This window comes from Stigmatopora argus, chromosome 15, assembly GCF_051989625.1.
Source record: "Stigmatopora argus isolate UIUO_Sarg chromosome 15, RoL_Sarg_1.0, whole genome shotgun sequence".
NCBI classification, from domain to species: Eukaryota; Metazoa; Chordata; class Actinopteri; order Syngnathiformes; family Syngnathidae; genus Stigmatopora; species Stigmatopora argus.
The window spans coordinates 3,482,402-3,500,000 of record NC_135401.1 but is presented as its reverse complement, the minus strand read 5'-3'; the positions used below and the strand labels follow the sequence as shown (position 1 = coordinate 3,500,000).

The 17,599-nt window shown below is 39.3% G+C and overlaps 1 protein-coding gene across 6 annotated transcripts in view; it reads left to right on the top strand.

Annotated features, from left to right (window-relative positions):
• The window catches only part of ralgapa2 (Ral GTPase activating protein catalytic subunit alpha 2), a 188,374-nt gene that overhangs the window by 56,722 nt on the left and 114,053 nt on the right, over positions 1 to 17,599 (top strand). For 5 of the 6 annotated variants that reach the window (XM_077620367.1, XM_077620368.1, XM_077620361.1 and 2 more), the window contains exons 3-4: positions 2,323 to 2,399; positions 14,236 to 14,340. The gene's annotated coding sequence lies outside the window, so the exon portion shown is untranslated. Of the gene's footprint in view, positions 1 to 2,322; positions 2,412 to 14,235; positions 14,341 to 17,599 lie in introns of all 6 variants that reach the window. The other variant, XM_077620364.1, reaches the window with a different exon arrangement.

Sequence of the window (17,599 nt, the reverse complement as noted above, 5' to 3'; positions counted from 1 at the left end):
CTTTGCAGAAGATGACTATATGAATGTGCATGTATTTAATACTGAAATGACCTGCACTTGATGACTGCAGCGGAGATGATTGGCCTTTTGACGGAGAGCCGGCTGCACAGTGTGACGTGAAATTTGAGGGCCACTGATTTGTTCTGCACTAGAAAAAACTCTAGGAAACTGCTTAGTCTCCCTCTTCACTTCTGAGCTCCTTTTTAGCCTGGACTGCAGGCTAGCTGAGAACAAGGGTCCACAGCTCCTTTGCACGTCCACCATGCGCACTTCACTAGATGTCTTAATACAGACAGGATCTAATTTAGCTGATCCGCTGACGTTTATCCTTTCGGTAAACTGAAGCTCCCCCGCACCTCATTTCCCTCGCTATATTATTCTTCTGCCAGCAAAGATATACAGGAATATTTTAGGCGAGCACAACCTCTTCATAGATTGAAGCTTCTATTTATTTTGCTCAGAAGAAAGATTTTTGAATTTTGTCGAAATTTTGTAACCAAAATGTCATTATAGGACAGGGGCGTCCAAACTTTATGAACATTAAAAGGATGTAAGGGCTAACCTGAAATTCTTCCAGTCTCATTTGTCAAAGAGAGCTTTTTTTAATATATATTTTTAAATATTGATTTCTTTGGTTGCTAATGAAGGCAGTAGACGTTCAATCCATGTCCATAATGTCTTTTTCTGATTATGCAGCTTTGCCAAGTAAGGAAAAAACAGGAAGGATAAAAACAAAATTCCACAAGAAAATTCTACTTTACCATATTTCAGACTATACATTGCAATTTTTAGGGGCAATTTTAAAAATTGTTCAGAAAACTAAAATAAACATTATATGCTAAAGTACCAATAATAATAACATCTTAAATGTTTTTGAATAGCCTACAGCCAACAACACACACCATAATAAATTTATAAATTGCACTTCAGTTTAAGCCAAACTAAAAAAAAACATTTTTTTTCCAGAAACACAATATATGAGGGCACAAAATGCACAACATTTAGCCAAGGATCATCTTTAGTAATATAAAAAATGTCTACAATGAGGTGTTAAAACTGAACAGTAATGTAAATGCACCAGTCATGCTGATTGCGAATTTGACTCCGGTACCCTTGACATATTTCCGGAGGGATTGTGTGTACAAAAAAATGTGTACACGATCATCTATGGGTCTCTAACTGGGGAGTTGTCTGGCAAAAGGGACTGAGGGACAGAAGCGATAACAGATTGAGCTCCTGATAAATTGTGCTCTAATGGGTCTTGTTGTCCTTTTCCCTTACTTTTTTTCGCCAGTACCTATTTAGTGTACTTTCACCTGTGGCGGATTAGAACGCCTGATAAGGAGAGGCAAACACCGACAGCTCCTCCAAGTAAGTACGAAAGAGGGAAGCACAGATAGAAAGAATGAGGAAAAGAAATGGAAGGATGACAAGCGAGAGAGAGGCAGAGTGGATATTCAAGAACGAGCACTTGTGTATCCATAGTCCCCAATCCAATGGTACACCTCGCTAACCCCAAACAAACACGAACACAACCTCCCACATCATCTTATTTTTGCCTGGTGGGCTCTCGACAATAAGGAAAGTTTTTTTTTGGTGTGCCTGCTCTGCTCTTATGAGCTTGATGGGTTCAAGTGGTTTGTTGCAAGCAATGTCAAACATGGCCTAATTCTGTGTGGTTAACGGCTCGGCCTGACACGCACAGGACAGTGTAAACATGGATTAGCTTGACATCTCAATCATAGTTTGGCAGACTGACAGGCGGACTGTTAGAAGACTGACAGCAACGGGGTATTTTCAATGCTGCAAATGGGCCTTCAACGCCCATCACATGACGTCGTTATAGCGGCCTCGTTGGAAGGAGATTGTCATTGCCAGGTCTTTGAAAAAATTGCATTCTTACAAAAATCATGATCTTTACAATTGTCGACGTCAATGTCAATCTTATTTTGTGGTTTTGCTGGACCTGTGACTAATACTCAAATATTTTTTTATTTCTAGTTACCGACAGCTTGTTTGTTTTTTCTTAGGCTATAGTTATCTGAAAATTTGTTACACGAACAAACGCCTATTTAGCTTGTTCTTCTTCATATTCCTGTTGTTACTTTAACATATGGTTGTTTTTGGTTTCTGATCAAATTAAAAAAAAATCCTACCAAAATTGCAACTTTTATATGTATTTATGTCTCTTCAGTGTGTACATATTCTTTGGCTAGTGCGACTTACATCCTGAAAAATACAGTAATTTAATGGATATTGTAATTGCGGTTGTATCTTTGCAACATTGTGAACTGTACTAAATGCTAATGTCTTCTCTTTTAGGTACAACCTCAGAACCTGTAAGGATTGTTCCACCAGCCTGTTATTGAACCTTTTTGATCATTTAAAACCATTTGGAGGTGAGTCAACAGGTGAAATTGAGTTTTCCCATTTCCATGCACAGACACATGCACACACTGCCAAAAAAAAAACAGCAGACTGACCCTGTGTGGACTTCAGAAAGCTCATAGCTGGCAACCATGTTTTGCCCTGCAGTCTAATCCATCTACTTTAATTAGCACTGCTGTGATGTAATTAAAAGTTTAGTTTCCAAAGATTGATTGAATAGTAATGAAGCACAATTAATATAAGCATAATGTAACCAAGGTAAAATGAGAAACACAAAATGATATATTCTATGAGGACAATTGTTTATGAACAATTTTAATAGCTGCTTAGTTTGTGTGATTAAAAGAGTGTAATTATCTTCTGTATTGTAATAACACTCGGCAAAAGAGAGAGATTTCTGACAACTCAGAAAACTAATGATTAGTTAATGGCTTCAACACAATGCTGTGTGATATGCCATTTGCTAAATGGATCCATGAAAAATAATTTGCTAGCAGTGAAAGAACCAAAATCACTTATAACTTAGATAGACGTTAAACTATTGAAAAATACTTAGTACACTTTATTTAAAGCACATGTGTCAAAGTGGCAGCCCGGGGGCCAAATCTGGACCGCCGCGTCATTTTGTGTGGCCCGGGAAAGTAAATCATGAGTGCCGACTTTCTGTTTTAGGATCAAATTAAAATGAAAAGTATAGATGTATAACAAATTTCCTGATTTTCCCCCTTTTAAATCAATAATTGTATTTTTTAAATCATTTTTTCTGTGTTTTTAGTTCAAAAATCATTTTGTAAAATCTGAAAATATATAAAAAAGCTAAAATAAACATTGTTTTAGATCTATAAAAAACTGAATATTTAGGGATCTTAATCCAGTTCTTTTAATCCATTTATATAAAAAAATATATAAATATTATATCTAAAATGGTCCGGCCCACATGAAATCGAGTTGACGTTAACGCAGCCCGCGAACCAACCCGAGTCTGACACCCTTGATTTAGAGATTGTAGTACCACCCCATACAGCATTGACAACAAAAATCAATTTTATACGACACCGTATTTTTCCGTTGCACAATTAAAGAAGAAAAATATATAGGAACAAATATTGCTCCATTGGTGGCCGTTACTTGGAAATACAGTTGTTTTCATGTTGGCAAATGCAATAAGTCAATTAATCACAGGACTTATGGGTGCTAAAACCTATCCCAATAATCGCATATTAACTTAGAATTCTCCGAGATGTTCATTGGTCATCAACACACTGTAAAACTTAAGTACAGATGTACAAAATTAGAATACACATCTATATTATACATTGTAGAGCCTTAGCAAATCTGATGGTAACAGACATGTACAAACCACTCCAACCTCCAGATTTTTTTCTAAAAATATTTCTTCATTATTATTATTATTGATACAATTTGTTTGTTTAATTTAGGAACTACCGTGATTGCATTTGATTTGGCGCTTTATTAGAATCTATTGTCACTACATTAGTGGTTCAATTGGTTCCATTTTTTGGGGGACAATATTTTATGTAAGAATATATCACCGGGTAAAATTTGATATCACAGCTACGTTAGAAAACAGTACGCGTGTGAGTGGCAGTGAGCAGCTTCTTTCAGATTCCCGCTCTGAAGTCAAGTGCCGCAAACAATATGCACTCACAGCAAGCGCTACTCAACTCAGGAGACGACAAGCTCCATTGACAGTCCCTTTACTCCAACTATTTGTGATTGACAAAGGCCCGGCAGATAGGCCCACGTTACTCAACATCTTGGTTAGCTCACAAACCAGCATATCTGTTTATCTCCTTGCGAGAGCAAAGAAACAAGCGGCAAATGGATTGCTTCTGTTTCCTCTGCAGGTTGTTAATCAAAATAGACAAGTGTGCTGTGTTGTGTGTGAGAGCTCAGGGCTGAACTAATCCAGTCAAAACAATGCAAAAGCCGCAATACTGTGTGTAAATATGGTCGAAAATCCCGGAGGCAACTACGGATGGACCTCATAAATCAAGTTACTCCAAATAGTATAAAGTGAGAAATCGTCTTTTCCTGGAAATAGTTTTTTTCTCCAATATTCACTCATTCATTTTCTGTTCTGCTTAGCCATGCATGAGTGAACAAGGGGTGCTGGAGCTTATCCCAGCAAACTGTGGGCAGTAGGCAGGGACATCCTGAAACAGTTGGCAACCAATCGCAGAGCACAATGAGACAAACAACCAATCAGAATGAGAGCTAGGAACAATTTAGAGCAAGGGTGTCAGACTCGGGTTGGTTCGCGGGCCATTTTAGATATAATATTTTTTTAAATAAAATGATTAAAAGAACTGGATTAAAAGCCCTGAATATTCAGTTTTTTTTATAGATCCAAAACAATGTTTATTTTAGCTTTTTTTTTTAAATCTATTTTTAGATTTTACAAAATGATTTTTGAACTAAAAACACAGAAAAAAATGATAAATAAATTACAATTATTGATTCAAAAAGGGGAAAATCAGGAAATGTAATATACATTTATACTATTCATTTTAACTTGATCCTAAAACAGAAAGTCGGTACTCATGATTTACTTTCCCGGGCCACACAAAATGATGCGGCGGGCCAGATTTGGCCCCCGGGCCGCCACTTTGACACATGTGATTTAGAGTCTTCAAATAGTTTAGCGTGCATGTTTTTGGGATGTGGAAAGAACCCAGACTACCTGGAAAAAACCCATCTAAGCACACTACATCTCTTTTTTAATTATTATTATTTACCGACAGATTGTCCAAAAGAGCTATCCCTTTAAATAAATGCATTTTACTACTTAATATGCTATAGAGTAATTCCACAACCACCATCACTTAATGAGGAAATTCCGTATTCATTTTGATTAATTCCTTAAGTAGACTCATTAGCTAGTTAGCAAGTTATTACATGAAATATTAGCCGTTACATCAGAATGCTGTGCTGAAAGGGGGAGTCAATCAAATTTCCCAAGAGCCAAATTAATGCAACTGTTGATGAGTATTGAAGTCTTTCAATAGCGGTCTTGCCATCATCCTGCTCATCATACCACTGCATTATACTGAACAAAAGAGCTGGAGACCAATTATTGAGAGATCCCTACAAACCAGCCAGCTAGTAAAATATTGTACACCCTGGTCAAATTCTCATTTTGCAGCTATTAATTAAGCCATTTAATCGTCCACGCTACTAATTGCATAATTAAATCACTGCCTCCTGGGTGTTAAAAAATACTATTCATCAACAGTGTGGTTTGGTCGATAATGTTAATGAGGAGTACAAGCGGCTCACCAAAACAACGATTTCTTTGTTTTTTTGTCAAACAACAAGCGGGCTGTTGTTTTGGTGTAATGGCACAAACACAAGACCAAAGAGAATGGATGTTTTCGAATGGGCTGCTACGGCTAATCGTGCAAAATCGGTCATTAAACGTGTCATTAAGCGAATTTGCATGACCGGACGTTTCGTCGAAAGACGTTTGGTCCCCAGACGTTTGGTCCCCGGACGTTTGGTAGACCGGACGCTTGGTCGACCGGACGTTTGGTAGAACGGACATTTGGTAGAACGGACGTTTGGTGGAACGGACGTTTGGTGGAACAGACGTTTGGTTGCCGGGTTCGCTCGCTGTCAAGTTATGACAGAGCTTACTGTTGATATTTTGATTTTAGATATTAAACTCACTCTCTCTCTCATGATTATAATTTTGAGAGCTGGTTTCAACAGTAACAACCCGGCGACCAAATGTCCGTTCTACCAAACGTCCGTTGTACCAAACGTCCGTTGTACTAAACGTCAGTTCTACCAAACATCCGTTGTACTAAACGTCCGGTCGACCAAACGTCCGTCCGCTCGACCAAACGTCCGGGGACCAAACGTCCGGGGACCAAACGTCTTTCGACGAAACGTCCGAGTACCTTGAATTTGATCCACGAAAAAGTTGAGGAAACGCTCGGGAATCGAGCAAAATGTGAGCCCCGTTGGGTCTCCCGCACAAGACTGAGTGAATTCTTCCAAGCGTTTAAATTCCTGAAGAGGTTTCTGGAGGAAATGAGTATGTAATGACCACACTTGGCATGAAGAAAGGCCCATTAGGGCTTTCTATTGACGGTGCTTGGCTTTCGTTTCGAAGTGAAGTGATGCATATGAAGGTGAGAGTTCACTAGTCATTTAAGGATCTGCCTTCAACCGTTTCTGGCACTCTCACATTGAAACGAGCAGGAAGGCAAGTACGTATCTATGAGCTCTTTGGATAAGACAAGCAGCCATTTGATATTCTGGCAAAGTCCCTCCCACCAAAATAGAAATTGAAAAAAAACCCGCATTTTTTTGTTTTGCAATTTGCCCACTTTGTCACGTGCCATCTGATTTTGGTTTGTTAACAACGTACTGTATTATTTTGATGCAAATTTTCTCCCCACGCACCGCTCAGTGGTTCTAATTTCACATTTGTTTCGCAGCTTTAGAGGAAATAACTGGGAAGAAATGGGTAACTCTAATCAGTGTAAAATAGAATACAAAATATCCTATGATTGCAAATCCACGGAGGCTGTAGCTGCTGCATGTAATAACCCGTTTGGCTTTATGAGACAAAGAGACCCCACCCAAATCACAGTGTGCTTTATTTCTCCCAACTAAAGGTTTTGAGGTGAATGGTCTATTCTCGGTCCTAGAGCAAATGATTTCCTGATTTATTCAAATACACCGCCGCCAACAGCCAAAACGGCAAATATGAGGCCCCGGGGGTGTTCATCCCGTTTAATATATGCGCGGGGCTAATTTATTACACCAGGACTAATTTCCATTGCTTGTGCTAGGAGTTGACTTATTCATTATGAGATGTTTTTCCCCCTCGTAACCGTTTTTCCTTTTCCTGCTTTATAATTGCACATCTACATTCAGGGGCAGCTTCTTTGCAAATAAGATGAGCCCTTGCCATTTAGCATTCAGAGCCTCCAAGCCCAGGTGTGCCCACAGCCCACTCAGGGCAGCAGCCACATACACACACATAGAAAAAATGCCAAAAATAAAACCAGGCACCCACCCACCCAATCACCGATGCTTGGATCTCTGATGGGCTCTGCCCCCAGAAGCGCTATGACCACCTCAGAAATATCACATAGCCTCGTGTGTGATTAGTCTCGGGACTCTAATTAGGAAAAGTTAACTGTTAGATGAAAGCTGTCACATCTGTGATACGTACTGCCGGTTCAGTGGAGGATTCTCTGGGGGGTCTGCATCAAAAGGCTCTTCCCCGCTGAGCGGGCCCTCTCTAGCATGTTCTCATGTGCCAAATCAGCCCCTCTGAGTGGCAGTGCATATGAGGGGAAGGAAAAACACAGGCGCAGACTCAAATTAACTGCGATGGGGGGGAAGAGAGGATGAAGAAATGGATGGATGCAAAAGAAGAGGGAGAGAGAAGAAAGGGAAAACATTGCCGAGCCGCTCTGAGGCTCCTTTTTTTTAGTGGTATTGCTTGTTAAATGGAGAACGGGGCACAGACACAAAGGGAAATGAGGGGAAACAATGTCGCTTAACAAGACATCACTGGCTCATCATTAGCAATTTGTTGTGGGCATAATTTTCCCTGCGCCCCTGGCATAATGGGTGCCCGGGGAAATGTCGGGTGCTTTTGTGTGCCCTCATTTGGCTATTTATTTACTTGGCTCGTGTCGCAAACGAGATCTGGCCACCTCAAGCGAGAGCCGTGATAACACTGTTATGGCTCCACATCAGAGCCCTGTTAAGCTGGAGCTTCTTTAATTGACTCCCAAGCTCAATGCCAGACCGACCGACAGTGTCGCAGATCCCACCCACCCAATAAAGTTGCCATTCCAACAAGGTGTAGCCTAAAGTTCAGAACCGTATTTTACGTTTTACGATTTTAGCCAGGTGTTGACAGGATCCGCTACGTCTTGGTTTTGGCCTGAAAGTATTCCGGGACTTATTCGGTCGATTTGTAAACTTGGCCACAGTTGTGGAGTATTACATTAAAAAGCAGTATTTATTGGCTCTCGTATTTTGTTGCATTGTATAGTTGTTTGTCATATTTGTTTGACGCAACGGATTGACATCGAAACCTTGGGTATCGGGAAAAAAATGTCATTTGTTACAGGAAAACCACACTTTTGGAATTGATTTCGCAATTATCATTTCCACTGACGACAAAAAAATGAGGAGACAGTGTAAGTTTAGTTTGTTTTTAATTGTCTATACTCCCTTTTTACTTATTTCCACAGATGGCAGCCACACTGTTGTTATATTCCCTCAGTTTCTGTGGCTGCTTTGTAACCTAGACGCAGAACACGCATACTAGCGTAGTCGGCTATCCAGATGGATTTCATGCTTTACGTTGAAGTGACTGTTTTAAAAAGACCATTTTTTTCTTAAAAAGGGACAAAAATGAAGGATGCCAGATGTACTCAATGCAGGGATGTAAAAAACATAAATGTCCTTATTTTGTGTCTCTTTGACTGGTCCCTTTTTTTCGTCTTGTATTTTTAACAACAAGTCTTCAGTGGAATCAAATGAGTTTTTGAAGCAGTGAAAATCAGGCATTTGACCTTTTGTAACTCAAAAGTGCCTTTTTTGTTACGCCGTGGTAGCCCTCAGACTTCTGGTACGCCATCATCTTTTCATGCCTCCATTGTCCCTTTTTATTTTTCCCGTAATTTCATAAGCCCCCATTTCAAGACCAAACACCTCTAATGTATTCCATCCAGCATTGCTGGAATTTGCATGAATTTCTGAAGCTCAATGCCAGTCTGTCTTGTTCTAAGTCCTTCATTGCATGAAGTGTGTTAAATGTACACACATGAACACGGACGGCAGCCCCACATCTGCTACTTTGACATAAAAACTGAGCTTTGCCAAGGCCAAATGAGAAGATAATGAAATCAATTTCCACATTGTGTTTCACACCCTTTCATCAACACTGGCCCTTGTGGCTAAAACGCTTGTGATTTCAAAAGCACTTAACATACACCAGCGCCTTTGTTCAAGACGCAAACTGCTTCCGAGGGGGACATCGATGCAAATAAAGCAACTAGTACAGCGAAGGGAAAAAACGTGAGCTGAAGAACAAGCAAATTACCCGCAATTAATGGGTTTTCATTTCATTTTTTTCTGCTTCTCTCTCTCATAGCAGAGATTTTTTTTTTAGATGTAATGATTTTGTGAGTATTAAAGAGGCACCCACTGCTTTCACTTTAGATGCGAAACAAGAAAACAGATTATTGTCAAGATTGCCCACTGTTAACAGCAAATGATACTTAAAAATAATGATGTTCTTAAGCAGACTCATTAAAAACACAGTGTCGGGAAGAATAATATCCGCTTCCAGGACAGCTACACAGAATGCGAAGTAGTACATAAACACCACAAGGAAATATAGCTTCTGCTTTTGTGGTGATATTTTCATCCTTACACAATTTTATGAAGTATAACCTGCATAAATAGATGATTAGCACATCCGCTTCACAATTCTGATATCGAAGGTTCAACCCCCAGTTGATTCTAATCTTCCAACATGGAGTTTGTATGTTCTCCCCGTGCCAGTGTGGGTTTTCTCCGGGTAGTTTGGTTTCCTTCCACATCCCAAAATCATGCATGCTAAGCTAACTGATCACTCTAAATCACAGGTGTCAGACTCGAGTTGGTTCGCGGGCCGCTTTAACGTCAAAATGATTTTTGAACAAAAAACCCAGAAAAAAATGATTACAATATTACAATTATTGATTTAAAAGGGGGAAAATCAGGAAATTTAATATACATCTATACTTTTCATTTTAATTTGATCCTAAAACAGAAAGTCAGCACTCATGATTTACTTTCCCGGGCCACGCAAAATGATGCAGCGGGCCAGATTTGGCCCCCGGGCTGCCACTTTGACACGTGCTTTAAATTATCCCTAGCTATGAGTGATTGGTTGTTTGTCTCATTGCGATTCAGTGTGTAACCCCGCCTGCTTCCTATAGATGGCTCGGATAGGCTCCAGCACCCCCATGACCTTTGTCAGGATGAGCGGCACAGAAAATGAATGTATATTTTATATACTGATTCCTAAACATATGGATGGTTTTGAATACCCAACAAACAACACCATGTTGGCTACTTCGTACAAGAAGTGTGTCGAGTTAATGCACGTGGAATCCTTATAATCACTGTTATTCCACAGTGTTTTCACTTCAAACATCTTTTCTTTATGCACAGTCTGTTTGTACACTGTACATCTGTTTAGTTTATCCAGTCCAGATAATTGGCGCCATATGGCAGAACAAGGAAGGAGCTGTTGCTGGCACTATTTTGTAGGCAGGTTCTAATGGCCTCATTTTCATGAATCAAACCACAAATTTAAGGTGGATTCACACCTGGCCTGTTCTGTCTGGACCTCATGAATTGTCATGGTTCAACTTCATAAAAAAAGCATACGAGGACTTGGCGAGATTGTTCAGTTTTTGCCAAGCCAAAATGATTCTTTATCAGCCAGGTATAAGTAAAATTGTATTGGTTTTGATTATCATTAATGACAAAAGGCCATTTTGACCATCATTGGTAGCCAATTAATTAAATTTGAAGAATCCATGTCCTACAGCAAGGGTGTCAAACTTAGGTTGGTTTGCGGGCCGCATTAACGTCAACTCGATTTCATGTGGGCTGGACCATTTTAGATATAATATTTAGATTTTTTTTTTAATCGGATTAAAAGAACTGGAACAAAAGTCCTGGAATTAATTATTAAATTTTTTAATAGATCTAAAACAATGTTTATTTGAGGTTTCTTAGCAAGGGAAAACATCTTTCATTTGTTTTTAATTTCAAACTAAATATATTTTTTAATTATGTTCAACATTAAAGTTGAAAACAGAAAATTTTGTTTAGATTTTACAAAATGCTCTTTGCACTAAAAACAAAAATAAACAAATGGGTATTGATTTAAAAGGGGGGAAATCAAGAAATATGATATACATCTATAATCTTCATTTGCATTTGATCCTTAAACAGAAAGTCGGCACTCATCATTAACTTTCTCGGGCCGCTCAAAATGATGCGGTGGGCCAGATTTGGCCCCCGGGCCGCCACTTTGACACCTGTGTCCTACAGTGTGTCTTCATAAGGGTAATATCTCTGCTATAGATGAATCAACATTGAATGCTATCACAGCAAAAATGTGATGTTTATAGGGAATGGAAATGTGAAATTTTAGGATTTGTCCTTCCCACATCTCTGGAAAGAATTAGATTAGATATAAATAGTTTAGTTCTACTACACCCTCATTGACATTATCGCTTGTCCCAAGAGAACAGTAAAGACAGTTCACGGGGAAGCACACTTTCTTTATGATGATGTATATACCCTCTAATGGATGCAATGGATTATAATGAGTTGAAGGACATTGTTCAGTAGTGAATGACCCAGTTATACAAGGTAATAGCTCAGAGCGGAGAAATTAAAAGCCTGCCAGTGCTTTTAACATCCCATCACTAAGGAGCGTTTAGTGTAGTAGCTATTTACATTCTGATATTATTTTTGCATGGAATGGGAAAACTAAGTAACGCTCTCTATCCGCTTTAGTGGCTGCTTTGACAGAGCATCTCAAATGATTGAAGTAGGAGAGATAAAAATAAAAAAAATAGGAAAGTAAAACAAATATTATCCACAACATTAAAATGGCCCCTTAAGTCATTACGGCCAGAGAGATTAAATTCATCTCATCACACATAAAGTATGACAGGTGCCTCAATAGGCCGATGCCAAGCAGCAAGTCAAGAAGATTAGCAGGGCGCTGATATCATTATTTCTGCCTATCAGGGATTCAGCAGGGAGGCAATTGTCATTTCTAGGCTTATTAGTCCACGCTTGCAGGAGAGAAAGCCGAGCGATAACGTTAACTGCCACGGCCCAACGTTTCCCATCCCAAAGTGTTTTGGCTGTAACGCTTGTTTTGGTTCCCATGTCATTGACTAGGGCACGTGTGTCAAAGTGGCGGCCCAGGGGCCAAATCTGGCCCGCCGCATCATTTTGTGTGGCCCGGGAAAGTAACTCATGAGTGCCGACTTTCTGTTTTAGGATCAATTTAAAATGAAGAGTATAGATGTATATTACATTTCCAGATTTTCCCCCTTTTGAATCAATAATTGTAATTTTTTAATCATTTTTTCTGTGTTTTTAGTTCAAAAATCATTTTGTAAATTTTAAAAATATATTTAAAAAAGCTAAAATAAACATTGTTTTAGATCTATAAAAAACTGAATATTCACGGTTTTTAATCCAGTTCTTTTAATCCATTTATATAAAAAAAATCAGCCATTTAATATACCCCTGCCGTTTAATATACCCGGGTATATTAAACGGCAACTCAGCTTTTTTGGCAAGATTTGTATGGTGTTCTTTATAGATACTTAAGTTCATTAAAATTCCAAGTCAGACTTTATTCAGCAGTAAGTAGTTTTAACCTTAGCAGTAAGTAGTTTTAGTCTGCAAAACATTGATGCATTATATATATATATATATATATATATATATATATATATATATATATATATATATATATATATATATATATATATATATATATATATTAGATATGGGGTCTTTAAAGCAACATACAAAAAGGACCTCATCCATCATAAGCAACAGCCCATTTTTATTTTCAAATTAAGACAGAGGATAAGGTAAGAAGCAGTAACTAACAGTTGTTAGTTTGGACGCATTAGCTCCGATAAGAGTGGCGAGTGCAAAAATGCGCATCGAGTGTCTTTACAAAAAACAAAAATGTGCGTAGAAGTGGAGCCGCAATCTTGAGGATGGCAGGCAAGCAGATCCTCTTGGCAATTTCAAGACATCTGCCGCTCCTGTTTGGGCAGCCGGTGCCAGCCAGCACAGGCCCTAGAAGAGAGCGCTGCTCCTAAAGCCCCCGTGTGCTAAAGCCCAGAAGTGTTTGTCAAGCCTAATAAATATTGCACAGCGCTTCCTCTTAATCTCATTAATGTTTGTGCATGCCTGTTAGTGACTGCAGATGTAAACAAGGGATGAACATTAAATCCTTGGCAAGAAGAAAGCACCATCTAGTCCCCTCCCTTGATATGTAACTGTCATCCTTTCATCTAATGAAGACGGCGCCACGTAAAGTCGTCACTATCTGCACTATCGCACCTGAGTTCAGATTTGTAGTGTCGCCGTCATATTTTCGAAGATGTCTGTTTGACAACATGCCCACGTAATTATGGCTAATTTGTAGGCCAAATATCTGCTTATCGCCGCCATGTCTGCGACATCTTAATAATCCCTAACCTTCAACGCCTGTATGTATGTGTGTGTTAAATAGGAAAAGGGAGAACTGTGGGGGGAGCGTGACCGGGACCTTAACATGATTTGTGTGTTTAGATGTCATGGTTTAACAGTTTTATAAGCCAGCTCTGTGATAAGAATCATGTTATTAGGGAGTTACATATTTGACTTTTATTTCTCAATGGAAAGCACATTGGGACTGATTGTATTACAATAATGGTGTTAATAAGGGCCCCCTGGGAGGAGTGGGAGGAAGACGGCCATTTGCATTGTCGCTGACTGCTCTATTAAAGTGCCCCCCACCCCATGCCCCCCAAGAGATGGACCTCAAGTCATACCTTCATTCTTCAAGGTTACAACCTGAGACCAAGGCTTGTAAACACCAGGTTGTTTAAGAATCATAAAAGTGCTTTTTTTATGATAGCAAAGTCAAACTTGTAAATCAAAAAAATATATAAAACATATATACTATGTAATGTGTGTGTATATGTACTGTTGCCATGAGTGTATGTGTATTTATTCATTCGTTCGTGTTTCATTTATTCTCCCCAGGCAAGTTGGATTGGACGTCTATTCCAGTCAATGGCGGTGAAACAAGATGACTTAATGCCATCCTAATCAGTTGAAATGGATTTGAGATAAAGTGCAGTAAATAAGGTAAGAGCTACAGGCCACAAACCCAAACATTTAATTTAATTATTTTTTGTTCTAAAATCATTTTGTAAAATCTAAAAATATATTTTAAAAAAGCTAAAATAAACATAGTTTTAGATCTATAAAAAAGGAATATTCAGGGCTTTTAATCCAGTTCTTTTAATCCATTTATAATAAAAAAAATCTAAATATTATATCTAAAATGGTCCGGCCCACGTGAAATTAAGTTGACGTTAAAGCGGCCCGCGAACCAACCCGAGCCTGACACCCTTGTGTTAAAGGGACTAGCTCCCTCTTGTGTTAAATTTGAAAAGTTCAACAGAATGGTAACCCGACTTAAGCTTCTTCTGCAGGCTATAGTCAATGATATTTTCATTATTTCCTGCCAGCCAATTAAAATCGAGCAGTTTGGAGGCTAAAGCCATCACAATGAAGTTTACCATGACTATCTGAAATTACCATTAAGTCTCCATTGAAACCAGTCCACTCCAGAGACCCCTAAACGCCACCAGAGACCGTCACGTAATATTATATTAAAAGGAAAGCGAAAAATCAATACACAATGCAAATGAAAAGCACGCGAGTGGGATCCACTCAGTATGCATATTTGCTGTCAAGTACACTTTCTGACCCGCTGAATGGCGTTCGTCACGGAACTCGCTACTTTTGAAAATTACTGATGATCTCTCGTGATGAGCCCGCCCGCCACTATTTGTGATACGCTTGTGGCGCCACACGTGCGCTGAAAACACGCTTACTTCCTGGCTGAATGCGAAAGAGTTTGTCCGTGAACTGAGAAGAATGTAGCCGCTTATGCCCTTTTTGTACGCGCTAAATGGAAATGTTGATAAATACTTCCTCCCATTGAGCGCTGGTTTTGTGTGCTGCACACAACAGCACCAGAGAGCTAATTATGAGCCAGGGTGAGGGGCAGGGTGGGCCGCTACTTATTTGACGGCCTTTCTTTCCCTTGCGTGGAGATGTTATTTCTAGGATGTAAACATTTGCGCTGCATTTCTTTGTGTTTATGGAGGAAAGCAGCTTCTGAATGTAGTCTGCGCTTCGTCCGAGAGATAAAGTGCTTATAATATGTACCAATAGCCACAAGGTCACATTCAATATAGATGAGCAATTCTTTCGAGACCACTTTGCCTGGTTGGATTTGAAATCGTAGCTGGTGAGGTGGTCTTTTTCTATTGTACACGTGTTCACATTGGGACTTATAGGAGTATTTAATTTTTTTTCTTCTTCCGTTTATTCTTTTTGGAGCCTTTTTCTTTCTGTTTTCATTATGGATTTAATATTATGCTGTGCTGGAGTGTAGTATGTGAGAACATTATATCTGGAAAAGGGGAAGAAAATTAAATCTGTTAATTTGCATAATAACATCTGGGTGGTATTTTTAGGGCAGTTGGACTTTTTTGCGATAGATTCAAACAAAAGTTCAAGAGCACTGAATGACATATATTTTAAGTTTATTTAAACAAACAAATATATTTTAAAATTAACATAATTCTGGATACTAATTGAAAGAGAGAAGGACGGGTGGGCGAGTTTCCGGAAGCGGGATAGAAAGCCTGTTTTTCTTTTAGTTTGTTGCCGTTGACTACATCTTTGTGCTCGGCTCGGCTACAAATAAACAACAGAAAAATCTAACTTTGTCCTTGTAGAAATACATATAACTTTAGTTTTTTTACTTTCGTGATTTTCTGTATATTACGTACACCGTACCATTTAACAAGTAAAATAGCATTCTCTCCAATAAGAAAACTTAACACAATAAGACAACTTAACATATTCATCACTGTGAAGCTACTGTATACAAAAAATCCAAATAAACGGACCACTGATTTCATGTTACCATTTAAAAAAAAACTCTTTCAGCACTATGCTATATATCCTAATGTCCATTCTAATAAATTCCGCCCTTCTCGCTTTACTACCCGTTTAGACGATAGACCAATGAGCTTCATCCCTTTCATCATCATTCTACAGCATTGATGAGCTCTTATCTAATTAGCCCCTAGCTAATGTGCCTGTAAAAAGTTTCCTTTTTTTACAGGCGGGAACACGCGAGCAATATTAGTCACGCTTAACTGTGGTCTCTTGTTTTCTCTCGCTCCCCCCGCGTTCTTTCTCACCCTTTTTTTCCCTTCAGACGCGCTTCTGCGGTGAAGGACATTTGTGAATTTGTTTAAGGTCAGTGGTTATGATGTGAACTCATTATAGGAAAGGTCAGAGCCATACATAAATGTATACAAGGCTAGCGCGAGCGTGGGCCGTCTCCGAGTAGGATCTCAGGATTCTTAAGGAGCTCGCCCTGGGAAGAGAGAAGGGCAGACCTCACAGGAGGTTCACAGGACCGGACTGTCTGTCACAGCCGGGCGACCAATCAGGTGTCTGGCACCGCTGATTATGCGCACTTCCGAGACCTCGCCGGAGGTACTCCACGGGGAACGGATTTTTATACTCGTCGTGCCGAAATAATAATGTTGAACAGGGTGCCCGCTATTCCCCTCGGTGTTTTGGTTCACGGCCTCACGCATCCCCGGTTAAGACTCCTGTCTCTAATGACCCATGTCAAAGACGAGACCGCGTCGCCGTAATGACATATCACATCTCATCACTTAGACCCCACACTGACAATTATAATCACGTGTATGGCTTTTCCTGTGGGATCAGGACATTATTATGGAAAATTTGAAATGCTGATGTCAGACATGGAGGCCAGTTGGAAGACAGACAAAAAATGGTTAAAAGGGTCATGCGCCGCATGGGGGGGACATTTACACAACAAGGATAGTTAAAACTGAATTTATTCCTTCTCTTTGCTTTCATTTTACAAATGTTTTTATGTTGGGGGGGTCGGGGGGTGATTAAATAATTTTAGTTGGATCAATTCCAACCTGTAAAATTGATTGAAAGCCCTGCAACATGCACACAAGGCCAGTAGTTGGCAACGGTACATCATTTGGATGTCGAAGCCTTATGAATGGCCTTTGCCAGCTGAACCTCGAGCCAGGAACGTCATTCATTCAAAAGACGATGGCGATGGGCCAAAATATTCGCAAATGCAAAGCAATGTTTGCCTTTGTGGTGAATGGGGATAAAAAGAATGATTCAGTTTGATCTAAACAAGGATTGCCTTGTTTTCCTTTGAAAAATGAAGCGAGCAGTCCTTGCTTTAAAAACTCGACGGTGGTTTTTCTATGATGAATCCACATATTCAAAATTGAACCTTGTTCAAAATTCTTGTTATATC